Here is a 13321-nt window from a genome sequence, read left to right as displayed (position 1 = left end):
AAAGTTTTAGATCGAAGTCTAAGCTTTAAAACGAGGTATATATTGTCACGGTACGTAAAGCCAGAGCTGAGTAATGTAGCTTTGAACGTCATAAGAATATGCTTTAAGCCTCATAGGAATAAGATCAGAAAATGCGTTTTGGTTCGGGGGGACTATTCCCTACCCTCATATTGGGCTTTCCATTATCCACCACCTATGAACCCGCCGTGTACCAGACTGGCAACAACCGGCAGATTTCTTATATTATGAGTTTATTTTAATTTCTATACTTTTAAATAAATTCATAACAAGAACAGCATCACGGACCACCCACCCACCACTATAACCTAAGAATACTATGTGCAATGTTTTCTAATATTCATTTTAAAATGAAGCCAGATTATTCGTGTAATTGATCTTCAAAATCTTCATTGTATTGATGTACATTATTGCATGATAACCAATTACAGTGCTCACACATAGCTGAACAGGTAAAGTTAGATATTCTGCAGCGACAATAATCTCCACACGCTGCCTTGCAAGAGCATGAAATTATTGCTAGGAGGTCATCAGGAGCAAAAGGTTTCATACTTAGTATTGGTCTTAAGACTCTTCTTTTTCCATCACTTTCTTTGATATATTCATGTTTCCAACCCCAATCAGTAGGGTTAAGTTTGTTCCCTAACCACAATTGCACCTGTAAGTACACTCTGAAGAGGTGCTGACGACACGCTTCTGAGGTTGGTGGTAATTTAGCTAAATCAAAGTTTGACTTTAAAGAAATCTTTGCAGTTAGTCTTGTAAATCTTAAAAAAAAAAAAAAAAAAAAAAAAAACGAGCTTTGTTTAAAGTTGAATATTTACTTAGCCCGTACATTGAAAGAACAAACTTTTCTCCATTCTCGACAAGAGTATCTTTTGATGCATCTTGTTGCAGGAAACATTCTGCCTCACATTTTACCTCTGTTTTTTTTTTAATTAATTCAACTGCATGCCCAATTCCAAAAAATGACGAAGTTGTATCACAGCCAGAAATAGCATGGACAAAAAGGAGAAGTTTGTCTATATTTTTGTTGGATCTTTTCAATTTATCGATATCAAAAGAAGCCCTTGACGGGTTCTTTCCTCCAACATCTTTTCGAAAGAAAATGGGTCTCTTCTCTGGTGCTAATGCAACTAGCAATATTAAAATGTCCGTGTCATTTCTAACAACAATCACTCTGGAAAAGGTATCAAGTTTGTTAATTCCAGTCCTTCTCTGGTGCTAATGCAACTAGCAATATTAAAATGTCCGTGTCATTTCTAACAACAATCACTCTGGAAAAGGTATCAAGTTTGTCAATTCCAGTCCTTACAATTTCAGTATCAGCATCTTCTTCAGCTATAACTGCTGCTAATCCAACCTTTTCCAACTCTTTACATGTGCGTTCAATCAATTTCTTTTTGTTCTTTCTGTTAGAAAGTTTTTTTTTTTTTGCGACACATTTATTATTTTCGTCGAACTGTATTTCGCATGAGGAATATTTCAGTGTCCTCCTTTGGTGTTCTTCATCTTTCGTAGTCGCCTCTTCTGGATAACCATCGAACACCACCGTACAATTATTTCCATACTTGGACAGTACAAATGAGCAATAGTTCCTAACAATATCTCCATATGTAGCATCCTTAGGCCATGAAACATAATGAAGAAGGCCATGAAACATAACAACTCCATCGATAACTATCCCAGCATCTTCTAAGCATGGTTGCTCAACGATTCCTTCTGAAAATGTTTAACTATAGACGATTTAGTTCCTTTCCGAAGATAAGTATAATCAAAAATCGATGGAGGTACAGAAGACAATTCATTTTCCAAATACATTTTCAGTTTATTGGGGCTGTCACATATACATAAAATTCTACTAAAAAGCTATTGTGGGTTTATGTTCACTTTTAATGATCGAACCGATACAGACTTATGACGCTTGAGTAATCACTAGGGTTAGGATTTTATTGCACTATAAATGTGGGGAAAATGCAAAATAAAAAATGCAGTTATGCACTAAAAATCTTTAAAAATGCACTATAATTTGAAAAAAATGCTTTCACAGAGAAACATCCGTTACCATTTATTATTGTATTACCTATATATATATATATACGTGGTTCTACTCTGTTGTGTTTTTCTCAAAAGAGGCACGTAACACTGAGTTGCAATAAACAACAAAAATCATATGAAGTTTTTCGAACTGGAATGCATGGCGCTTGTCTGCAAATAACGATTTGTACATTGAAAAGGTTCTCTCAGTTTCTACAGAAACCACCGGAGCATATTCGAAATAGACCATATCACTTATTCCTAGATCACTTTCTAATTTGGACAGTACAAATTTTGTGCCTGAAAGAATGTCCACTATCGCACACAAAACATGGTAACCTGAGTTTTTTTTTCAATACATCTGTCATTTTTCTTGACACTACCAGTCCTACTTCCTCAGGAACATAATGCGCTCACAGCATTTTTGATTGAGTCAGTTGAAGTTGCCAACTTGTTTCCAGATTTCTCTAAAGAAGTAATCACACCTGGTAGAAATCCAAAATTAGATTGAATGTACACAGCTTACCTTGAATTTCAGGATTGGCCAGTATCTCTTGTGCAGTTCGAATCGCGGAAGCTTCGGAGGGGTCGAAAGAGTCTATCGTTTTCTTCGCAGCTTCGAAGTTTAGTATTTACAGGCTTCTAGCCACGTTCCCCACCTGGTAAAAACAGGGCTAGGTGGTAGAGGGAGTTCAGGATGCTCAAACTTAAGAGCAGCTACACGTGATGGGGCCTTACTGAACACTTTCTTTACATTTCCTATGAGTTTATCACCATCAGGAAACTGCACACGTATCTCTTCAGCCACTCTGTGGCAACCATGCTCGAGGCACGTAATGTGAATCATTTTCGAATATAGCGCCTGCAGTGACTTCGCTGCTTTTACCATATACCGTGCAGCATCGGTTACAAAGAGCAGCACGTTTTCGTAAAGGACGCCATTAGGCCATAAGAGATGCATTGATTTATCAAATAACTTACTGATCGTGGAATAATTGACCTTTTCCAGAACTTCGCAATTCAAAAGAAATGTTTTACCCGGCTTATCTTCCTGCATCACTCCAACAACAACATTCAACATTTCGTTCCTCTGAATCACACGTTTCATCCATGGACACCCATATTTTCTTTCCGTCCACTTCTTGTCTAATACACTGCATTGTTTTCTCGTAAAGTTTGTTCACGTAATTCTTCCTTAATGTCGAAGAATCGGGGAGGGGTTTACAAGTGTATTTTTCCAAAAAGGCACGCAATCACGTTGTCCACTTTGTTCAACGGAATGTCAGCACAAATAAATGCTTCGCACAGATCTTCGAAAAAAACAGAATGATTTTGGATGTACCATATTGCGGGAGAAGTTGTTGCGCGGCGTTTGACTCTCGTTTCGCACGTAACTTAAGTCCCCGTGTGTGGTTGTCCCTTGAAACATGCTGTTCAACGGTAAATTTTCTTTCGACTGAAAGTGCCGTATCACACACCTTGCAGTAGAGAACACTTCCATCTGTTTTAAATATTTTTTCACCTCCAAATTCACTCACAAATCGTTTAAGTTTGGTAGCAGTACTCTCTTTTATCTTCGGCATTTTAACCAGATAAACTGCAAAATTAGGCGTCTACCAACAGCTCACCAAAACAGTGAATGCCAAGGTCACTGAACTCTCGCTCCTTCGCTTCATGTGACTAATTGCCAGAGATTGCAGTCTGCGGACATTGGCCACGCCTACTCTAACAAATCTTCGAACTAGAATCGTGTAGAGCAATTTTTCTTGCATTTTATTTTGTGTAGGTGGAAGCATTCTGCTTCAATTTATTGTTTTTATAAGAAAAATGAGAATTAAAAGTAAGAATAAATACTAAATATGCATGTAAAATGCCAAAAAAAACTGTAAAAATGCACTTATATACAGAAATGGGCAAAAAATGCAAAAAAATGCACAAACAAGTTTGTCTTAAATTACTTCTTTTTCATAAAACAGGATTTATAACATAACGAGCAATGTTTATACTAATCCAGAAAAAAGTTGCAAAATCATCAAGATCCTAACCCTAGTAATCACCATGTCTTTTATTTTCAATTTTAGCTCTCCAAAACTCTTACCTTTCATTTTTTCCATAGCTGCCAAACCCACTTCATAAGCTTTATCACTGTTAACACTATCATTTGACACAAAGCCGGAATGTAAAAACACGAGATGCCCTGAAAACTTGGTAAAAGGGTTGTGCTGTCTCAGCCAAAATGTAAATTTTTCAATATCCTTATTATCTCTTTCTTTCCTTGATTCTCGCAGTCCAACATGCTGTTCAGTAAAATTTAAGGCTGTTCCTGCAAATTTATCTAAGGCTTCTTGTATCTTTAAACAGTACGGTGTTCCATGAATCCATTTTGTCAAAGTACTATCTGTTATTCCTCTTCCATGCGTCCGACCTCCCACCGCTTTCATTGGACGCATTAGGCATGTTCTATTATCATGTCTGTCCAAGTTCCTGACCAATATTTCCCATTCCTGCGAATGGTAAAATAACCTTGTTTAGTAAATAAATCGTATTCTTCTTTTGATAGTTTAGATTCGAGTTCCAACATTTGCTGAGCATATAAATGCACCGATGTAGCATAGGGCAAGTGGCCTGCAGCATGGAAGTATGGAACCATGTCTACTACTGTACTCAAGTGCATGTTCCAGCTGCCAGTTCTTTCTGCAAATATAAATTTCAACATAAGATCTATGCACTTAATTAGATTTAGCCAAAGCTTTGCTGTCCTGCTAGATTTTTTATCTCTTCAAAATTTGTTTCAATGTTTAAAACAGTTTCTGTAACTTCATCATCCAGGTTAATTGGCTCAAAATCCAGTTCCTTGTCAATAAGCTGCTGACATATGTCTTCTATTTCTTGCAGTCCTCTTCAATCTTTGGATATTCTTCTCTCATTACCGTAATGAGAGACGCTTCAGTTAAACAATAAGCTTTTATTCCTCTAGAATATGCATGCCCACTTAACATGTGATTAACAGTTGCCGAACCATAAACAGTTTCCCATAGATTTTGTAAGCTACTTCCTTCCATTATGCGGCCCACTGATCCCATATAAGACATTAAAAGGTGAAATCCACCTAACCTAAGAATAACCTTTGATAAGTCACTATTAGGATCTGACCTTTCTATGATTTCTGTTGCTTTCAGATACAATGGTTGGTCAAAAGTAGCAATGCAAGATTGATTTCTTTTTCTACATCGATCTGCAGCAAAAGATAAAGCAGAATAGATGGTAGACATATTATTTAGGTCTAAGTTTATAAATGGTACTGCCATAACACATGTAGATTCAGAAGAATGCTTGGTGCTGCAAATAATATTCATAAGCCCATTCCAGCCAGGTTGCTTCTTTATACCTCCCATCCAAATTAAGTTTATCGGGTAAAAAATTGTACATAACTTCTGTGCTCTTACTAAGATTTTTGAGCTCACTGTAATCTTCTACGAAAATACTAGATAAGGGTTTTGTTTTATTAGGATAAGCCATGATACGTATTCCAGTAGTGTTTTGATTGAATGATCCTGATAGAACTCTTTTAACTCTTATTTTGGTATCAACACATGTCTCAGGAGTTATACACTGAACACCACCCATAGAATGGAAGGTATTCAAACCATCCAAAGTCCTTACATTTACATCTGCGTTGTCAAAAGCAAACTGGATGAACCCTTCAGTCCCGGTATTAGGTGTTCCAGCATTTATCAGAGAAGATAAATACAGAGTTGTTTCGTAATAAGCGGCATATAGCCCTAGTGATGACAACAAATTGATAAGATATTTAGAGCCGAAAAGGCGATGAAGAATTAGAGATAATCCTGTTTGAATCGGAGAAACAAAAGATCTTGGCCGGACGCTTGCGATCATGACATGATTGATAACAGTTGCTTTCCTCTTCACTTTTTCCGATTCTAACACATTCTTTTTACTCGTAACTCTGTCCATAAATAATTTAAGGGACTGTGGTACGACGATTTCTTCATTAGTGAGGTCTTTAATATCGGGATATGTATTTGAATCATAAGCCATTTTTTGAATATCCTCTTTTATAATATCGGCAGCTGCCTGTACAATTCTTATTCTTTCAGCGTTTTGATCGGAGTCTCGATCCTTATACCACTTGTCAATTATTTTGTGAACTGTCTCGGATAAGCAACACACATTCTCTTTCTACCAGAAATATTTGAAATAAGAATTTGAAACCGGAATTTGAATAAATTACTACTGACGCAATACATAAACAAAATAATTTCAGGCAGTAGCACAGCTATCTGTTGTAGTGCAGATGTACTATTTCCTAGGATTACACCAGCACTGAGGCTCGCTGACGCGGTGGAGCACATTTTTGTTATTTTTTTCGTTATGTGTCAAATAAATACTATCATAATATACCTCGTTTTAAAGCTTAGACTTCGATCTAAAACTTTCATTTGAAACATTTTTTTAACTTTACCTCGTAGAAAAAAATTAAAGGGAACTTTTCCCGCCAAAAAACTGTTGTTTTCTCTTTAAGACACAATTGCCACGAAACTATACATTTCTCGAGAAAAATGAAAGACATCTTTTTTGTAGCTTAACATTAGACAAAGAAAATTTAAAAATTGCGAAGCATTTGCTCCACTGGTTTCGAAGCTATGGCTAATTTTTCTGAGAGACGGCAAATTCACCTTTAAGGGGGCTGGGGGGAAAGCACAAGGGGGAGAACCGGGGACTTTTGGGAAATTACATGTGTCATCACAGTCTATCAACAGGAAAAAAAAATCAGCTCTCCGGGAATTACTTCCGACATCTAGGTTATTTTTACCTTTATTGACTGGGCTATTGGGTTTAATAATCTCAGCAGGATTTCAGATGGGTCTATTCCGATCTTTGTGACTCACTGAAATTAGTAATTGTGAACCTCATCTTCATTTTAGCTTCTTTATGGACACGGCAGGATTATTCAAGCGCGAGGAATATTTTAACTTCGATCGTTATTGCTGGAATTATGATGCACAGATACAATTAAGACGTCCATAGAATAAACTACAAACAAATCAATATGCCGCTCTCAAATTTGTGGTGGGGACACTGCGGCTCAGTTGTTCAATTCTGGCGCGAGGAGTTTCTGGTTCGATTCCAGGTTATGTGAGTTTGTGGTGACAACATTATGTCCATGGACTCTCTTGGAGTTCATCCGTTTCATCTCACATTATCATTCCACCAATTATTCCACAATCAATCACTTTCATTAACAATCTGTCTTCATTAATCTGAAGATCATAAGCAATGACTCAAAGTTTTAAAGCATGTAGTAGACTTCTTGTAATACTTTTTTTTTTTTTTTTGTTACTCGGTGTTAGCTATTCGGATCGCTGTCCTCCACCTGTCCAGTCACTAACAAAATGGACATTTTCATTTTACACATTATTTGTGAATATCCTCTGAAAACAGTCGGAATATTTTAATTTGGTTTACTTCATTGTAGGAGAACGTCATTCTTTACATACTACTAAAGGTTGGATTGCAATCAGTCAAAACGTTCAAGTTTTGCATGAAAGAACATGTAGAATATGAATATCAATTTTCGCTGGTGACTGTGCAAATAATAAGAATTATACAACATTTATATACATAAAAACGTGGTTTAGATATATAATAGAACCATTCTCTCAGAAGAAGCTTAATTTTGATATTTGTTATTAAAGTATGGTGCAATAAGTATTATTCACTGATATGTGTATAGATTGATATATACGTATGGGAATTGAGATTAAAAATAACTTGCATTTTTCGGATGACTAATAAACAGTTTTAGGTCGGTGCGAATGAAATGTCCACTTTCACGTGTGGTGGGAAACACCTTAGTAAGACAACTCAGAGATGCACTAAGGTTACACATCTAACTTTACAATCTTTGTACACGTAGAGCAAACAGGCCAGGATACTCAGATAGTCAGGAGGCAGAGAGTTGTTGAACAGGTCATGCGAAAGTGCAGCATGGAGAACACGAAATTGCGAGTGAATTTTTCTTTACTACTTCAAACTGGAACACAGCGCAGCAAGTCGAAAAATAAACCATTAACAATTCATTTGGATAAGGAATAACGAATAAACGCAACATTCGCCATTGGTTTGTCAATTTTCATTCTGATGTCAAATAGCATTGCAAGACGTGGGTGCCGACAAACACCATATTCGGATGAGCTTTCCGATAACATCGTAGAAGTGGATCTTGGGAAAAGTGTTCGTGCCATTGCAGACGATTTAGACATAGACATATACCAAAGTCGGAAGGCAGTTCCGTGAAATTGTAAGGTGAAAACAATGCCACATAAGTTGTAGCCGGGCAACGAGAATCGCTTCTGCAAATGTGAGTTCCCTGAGTGTAAGGAATGACCGGGAAAATTTCCTACACCGGATTGTCACTTCGGACGAAAAATAGATCTTCTGTGACAAAGGTTGGATAGTGATCAACGTCCTAAACATCTCTACCCACAAACTTATTCGCAAGAATCCAGCTATGGTGAATAGACATTGTGTCACCATGCTGCACGACAATGTTCTCCACTTGTCACACAAAGGACGGCGAGAGCTCTTCATGAGTTGCAGTATAAAACCCTTCTCATCCACCGCATTCCTCTGATATCCCTTTTACTAACCAACACCTCTTTCGACATCTGGATTGCTTCTTGCGAGGGAAGACCGTCCTTTATTATGGGCAGTGCAACGTGCGATTAAGGACTTCCAGATACCTTTTTTTTTCTTCTTCGAGGAATCCATCGTTGACTGAGCGATGACAGAAATACTTGGTTAATAGGCAACTGTTTTGATTAACCAGACGTTGTAGTTTTTATTGTTTTTTTAACCTTCGAAAATGACGCACCAAGGATAGACATATCATTCGCACCAACATAATTTACTGATGGATATACGGAGATAAATTTTTCTTTGCGTGTAATTCCTAATTACAGAAAAGAAAGAATGTAAAAACCATTCTTTATTCTAAGGAAAATATGCAACAAATAAAAATGGTCAAATTATGGTTTATTAATACTATGGGGATATATATAGGCAACAAATGTAGCTTATTACTTGAGGTTAAAATCGGTCAAGGATAAGAAGTTATTCAGAAACTTAAGATAGATAACTTCTACTATGCACGGCACTATTAGAAATGGCAGTGGCGGCTCGTGAGACAATTAGGTCATTAATCGAGTTTTCTTTGCTTAACTTGTAATAAGGCCGCCACGTTTTCGTAAGCCGAGAGCGGAACATGCTTCATATCGTGCAAATCGCCAATTTCTCATACTCAAATTTGTACACGGAACAATTTATTAAGAATTGTGTAATAGAAAGAAAGACATATTGCAACAAAAATTTAAACCAAAACAGACGAAACAGAAAACTCATAACTTCAACTTGCTGGCGGTTAGTTGAACGGAAGTTATGAACTATTACGGAGATTTTAGTGGATATAATATTAGCCGTAGAGCTCTATCGATATCTCGATAGTTATAGGTACACATCGTGGGGCGATATTTACAAATGTCACTAATAATTTCTGTCACATATTCTATTTAGGATAATTCGGCATCCTGCCATTTAATGCATTTTTCTTAGGGGTAATTCGGGACGCTGAAAATGTTCTTAAAATTCGGAAAGTGTCGCCTAATTGGAACAGGTGGTGACCCTAGCTTATTGTTTCGATATGACATCCTTCACCATCCTCCACTTACTGATTAATGTTAATATGTACAAAGTTGCATTGAACGTCCTAAAGTAATCTGAAAATTTTAAAAATAGTTTCCCATTATTTTCGTACATTTTTCTACAAACGAGTAACTGAAAACTGCATATCCCATCATCAAATTTTGGTTTAATCACAGTTGGTTTACTAAACTCATGAAAGAGCTAAATTCCGTACTACAATTTTGATCAAAATCAGATTGTTGTCGTACATAATTTTTGAAACTTCAATATCAAAATAGATTTTTCTTCTAAAGTTTCACCGCCCCCTAAAAGCTGGTACACGGTGCACGTGGCCCGAACATAATTGCTTGTAATCCTTACAAATATATAAATGAATGTTAGGGTGTTTGTCTGTCATTGTATTTTCGCATAGAAGTCACCTAGAGCTGCAAATTTAAACAAATATTTTGGATAAACATTCGTCTTCTCATGCGAAGCCTGACGACACTTTTGCTAAATAGTAATAATGTTCATTAATTACAACTCTATTCAGATCAATCATAAATATTGCAATATACAGAGTGACCCAAAAGTAGGTATACAGTTCTGTATGTTTTATGTATGTAAGTCTGTATACCTACTTTTGAGCCACTCTGTATGTATATTCAACTAAACAGTGACGAAAACGGTTTTAATATTCAATCTTCTGAATAACAGAAGTACCGGTATGTGTTTCCCAATTTTCTCCATACGTATTAGTTAAAAGACTGGACAATGAACGTTTACATGAAGTATAATTCGAAATATTTAATTATAATGTATGTAAAATGTCCTCCTTCTACATCTTTCAGTGGGCTGTCTGTGTGAATTTCATTTAATTGGAATAACATAGAAGCATAACTTACTATGTACTGACTCAGTGGTACACATTCTCCGAACTGCTTGAAATGTAATATTTTTCTTCGCGAATTTAATATTTTTCTTCACTTTCCCGAAAAATGCAGTGATAGCCTGTTCCCCTTCTTCCTCTTTTTTTCTTTTTCTTTAACACAATGGGCTTTATGCAGAGTCGTTTTGACGTGTGATTAGTGCCATATTAAAGAGTTCGGCTAACATAGGTTTCTTGCAGTAATCAGGCCTTTAGTATGACTAATCATACGTTAAAACGACTCTGCATAAGGCCTAATCAGTCTATGTATGCTTCTGCCTTCCGTCACAATTTTGTTCTTTCAATCAAAAGCGAATGCATTCTTTACTGACTAGTGAGAATTAACTAGTTGAATTGTTATTCATGCTAAGTTACCCTTTACAGGCTTTCTTTAAAGCATCGTTTCGGTAAAACTAACGTTCGATTGTGTTGTTTTCAACGAAAAATTATGTGCTCCTCACCCCAAAAAATACATCATGAGCACTAAAATTCCTCACCCTTGTACTAATCTTATAATTATCTTGCCTTGCTTTATAAACTTCCCTTATTTTTAGCCAAATTCTTAATTGGCACTTTTTTTTTACCTTCTTTATACAGACACTGTATAAACATATATCTATAATTGCCTATTTACAGTATTTTATATTATAATTCACTTTTTGCGAAGTTTTGACAAAATGGGACCTGATTTGGTGCTTTTTTTATGTGAAAAATAATGCCTACAGGTATATAGAATAAGTCTCTAATCTGATTTGATCAAGACGAAGCAGCTTAGTCACGCAAGGTATAGATAGGATTTTGCATATACATATATAAATCTTTGATTAGTTCATACTCGATAACATAACTCTACTTCCAGGCAGTAGATCTGGTTTTGTTTGATTCAAACTGAATACTATTATCATTGCTTCCGCTAAAAAGAAACTAGTCAAAATGTTTGCTCATAGTACTAAAGCTTACATCATTGCAGTTAACAAACATTCCCGCTCTTACTAACACCTGCCAACCAACAGTTGGTTTGTAGGCCATCTGGCGAGTATGAACAGCGTATGAATACTCTCTGCATGCTTTGGATCTTAATTTTTTCCTGCTATACTTGATGTACTAACAAACACCTGCTCTGGACTAACGTTATTTGGTGAACTTTGTATGCACTTGTGATTTTCGTGTGGTCAAGTTAATCGTATTTAAGTAAATACTTATGTTAATTAGTAACACTCTATAATTAAATAATTAACTATATTATTACGGCTTAGAATTTTTAAATCACTTTTATTACGCACGGTTGAAAGCGTTGAGGTATTTTGAATAAATGCAAAATTATTACTGACCTGGAAAATATAAGAGAATCATGAAATTCAGTAGAATATGTAATCAGTTTATAGGTGAAAGTACGTAAGCCTTCATAATTGACATTATTATTTCACTAATTACCTTTCACTTAGATTGTACACTTTGCATCATATTTCGTGCTTTGAGCTAAAAGCCCCATTCATAATCAAATTTCATCTCTGTGTGTCCGACAATGCAGATGAAATATGTAATAATAATAATAATAATAATAATAATAATAATAATTTAATTTCCTCTTTTGCAACTGCTTCGAGATAGAGTTTCCAAAGTCAGAAATATAAGTGAGTAATATATGAATCAAAAGCACGTACCAAATGCTATACCTTCGTGTCAAACTTGTCCTTCAAAGATCAACTCACATCTTCAGCTTTAGCAATTCCAATCTGAATCTCCCATTTTCGTCCCATTCTTTAATCAATCAATTTGTCACTTTATCCCTTAAAAGTTAAACTCACCAACATAAGGTATATTTGTTTATTTTTAATTGTGAGTTCAAGTGTTGAAATACATTTCTTCGAATTAAGCAGTTCGATTTTATCCCCTTTTTACTCCATCCCTTGAGAAAAATAGTGAATGGAATTAAATTTGTAGATCAAACACGCATTTGTTTACTTTAAAGCAGTTCATATGCCGAATTTCACATCTTTAACTCAGCGACTCATCATTTTGAATATTACTTTTTTTTTTTTTTTTTGATAATTAAGGGAAGGGGTCAGACTACTAAATATTTTACAAAAGCTAATAATTTTTTTCTTTTGCCCGTTTTTCGTAAGTGGAAAGAGATAATGAAATGTAACTTACCACAATAATAGATGATCTATTATTGTGGTAAGTTACATTTCATTATCTATTTTCACTTAAGAAAAACGGGAAAATAAAAATGGTTAGCTTTTGAAAGATATTTATAATCTGTTTCACGTAAACTGATAGGAAAAAGAAGTTTTTCTCCCCACCACGCTCAAGTGCAAGTGAATGTTGGTGTTCCGTCTTCCGCCATCAGCCCCCGCACACGAAAGTATAGAGTATACCTAAATATGTCCAAATAATAAATTACAACTTTCATAATAATACTGCGTATTTTAAAACACTTAATTACATTTGCCTGTATTCGTGAAGTAAGTAACATGTGTTATTATAATGAAAATTTTATTGAACAGTTGTATTGTTTATTTTCCTTCTTGTTGGCATTCGGGCCTGTGACAATGTTGGAATGGCAAGGGATGGCAGGGTTGGTAATTGAATGGGTATTTACTTATTAATACAATAATTTCATAACATAAAATC

Source organism: Thermobia domestica, chromosome 10 (assembly GCF_964235325.1).
Source record: "Thermobia domestica chromosome 10, izTheDome1.hap1.1, whole genome shotgun sequence".
NCBI lineage: Eukaryota > Metazoa > Arthropoda > Insecta > Zygentoma > Lepismatidae > Thermobia > Thermobia domestica.
Note: the sequence above shows the minus strand (reverse complement) of the source record.